Below are 1,992 nucleotides of genomic sequence, written 5' to 3' on the forward strand. Positions count from 1 at the left end.
CTCTTCATAATATTTTCTATTCAGCGGTCCATAAGAATCGAGCCACATAGCATATTCATAAGCTTCCTTACCATCTTGTTCCACCACCTCTTCTTGTACCAAAGTCAGATTAAGAGGATCTTCAGCATGTGTCTTTGTCTCCACCAACCGGTCCACCACATCAATTGCAAAACGATTGTCACTAGGCTGTAGGATAGGTCATTGCTTTGAGTACATTAAATACAACTTCATCTCCTTGTACCCTTAGCTTTAACTCTCCTTTCGAACATCAATTAGTGCTTTCCTGTTGCCAAGAAAGGTCTCCCCGGGATGATAGGAACATTACCGTCTTCTTCCATATCCCGTAACAATGAAATCGAGCTGGGAAGATGAACTTGTCCACCTTTACTAACACATCCTCAATGACTCCTCTAGGGTGAGCTAGCGATCGATACGCAATTGAAGAGTTACGGTAGTTGGCTTTGCTTCACCTAGCTGCAATCTTTTGAACAACGACAAGGGCATTAAGTTAATGCGGCTCCCAAATCACATAGTGCATTTATCCCTTCAATTTTACCAATAGTACAAGGAATAGTGAAGCTCCCTGGATCTACGAGTTTTGGAGGGAGTTTCTTCTGTAGAATAGCGCTACACTCTTCAGTTAGAGCCACTGTCTCATAGTCTTCCATCTTCCTCTTCTTTGACAGAATTTCATTCATAAACTTCACATAACTTGGCATACGCTCTAGAGCTTCGGCAAAAGGAATGTTAATGTGAAGTCTTTTGAAGACTTCTAGAAACTTGGTGAACGCTTGTCTAAGCTTGACTTTCTCGGCCTACGAGGATAGGGTATCTTTACATGATGATCAATACTAATCGGTGGAGACCGTTGTGGTGGTCTTTGGGCTATCGGTAGCCTTCTCTCGCTTTCGGTGTTGGTGTCGGCCTTTGGTTGAGCATTTATTTCTACATCTACCTCAATCGGTTGTGGTAACTCGAGCCCATCATACTTCTTACCGCTCCTCGGGGTAATTGCCTTGCGGTTTTCTTTAGGATTAACTTCGGTGGTGCTAGGCAAATTTCCTTGAGGGCGGGTTGCTACCCGAGTTGCTACCGGCCCATCCGAGTACGGGTCTTTAATTGAAGATCTAGTTTCGGTCATGAATTGGAGCGATAAATACGTACGCAAACTAGAACTTCCAACGGAGGCTTGTTCTTTGATTAAGCTGTTGGTTCCGATTTCTTTGTTGATAGAACCCACTATTTCTTCGGTTGTTATTACGGTTGAACCCATAATTGTTGTTGTTGTTGTTACGTGAAAAATTCCCAATGGCCTTAGCTTCATCCATTGGCAAATCATCCACATCCGCTTGGCACTCCGAAAAGTGATGACTTCCTCCACATAACTCACAAACAATTTGGGCTTGCTTAGCTTGCCCCGCAATGATTTTAGTCAATGCCTCAACTCCGAGCCGTTAACTTTGTGATGGCATCGACTTCTAACACACCGGCTACTTTCTTGGATTGACTCCTTTCGGTTGGCCACTGGCTTGGTTGTTTAGAGCCATCTCCTCCAATAGATCATATGCCTCATTAGCACTCTTTCTCATAAAAGCTCCGCCTTTGCATCTATTAGAGTTCTAGTATTACCAACCAACCCGTTGTAGAAGTTGTGAACCAGCATCCACTTCTCTATACCATGATGGGGACACCTCCTGATCAGATCTTTAAACCTCTCCCAAGCCTCATGGAGAGATTCATTATCTTGTTGGCAGAAATTATTGATTTCTCCTCTTAGCTTTGCGAGACTTAGGCTGGAGGAAAGAACTTTGACAAGAATTTTGTTGCCGGATCATTCCATGTAGCAATAGAATTCGGTGGCAAAGAATTCAACCAACTCTTGGCTCGTTCTGCGAGCGAGAATGGAAACAACCTCAATCTATTGGCATCGTCGCTAACTCCATTATCTTTAATAGTTTCACAAAGTTCCATGAAGTTAGAGAGATGCAAATT

The 1,992-nt window shown here is 43.2% G+C and overlaps 1 non-coding gene across 1 annotated transcript; it reads left to right on the forward strand.

Moving 5' to 3' along the window:
- The first annotated feature begins 1,673 nt into the window (after nucleotides 1-1,673).
- On the forward strand, nucleotides 1,674-1,780 carry LOC133030679 (small nucleolar RNA R71). The gene has a single exon (XR_009684226.1). It is a non-coding gene; the product is annotated as a small nucleolar RNA R71 (small nucleolar RNA).
- The last annotated feature ends 212 nt before the right edge of the window (nucleotides 1,781-1,992 follow it).

The sequence above is a fragment of the Cannabis sativa genome, chromosome 8 (assembly GCF_029168945.1).
Source record: "Cannabis sativa cultivar Pink pepper isolate KNU-18-1 chromosome 8, ASM2916894v1, whole genome shotgun sequence".
In the NCBI taxonomy this organism is placed as follows: Eukaryota; Viridiplantae; Streptophyta; class Magnoliopsida; order Rosales; family Cannabaceae; genus Cannabis; species Cannabis sativa.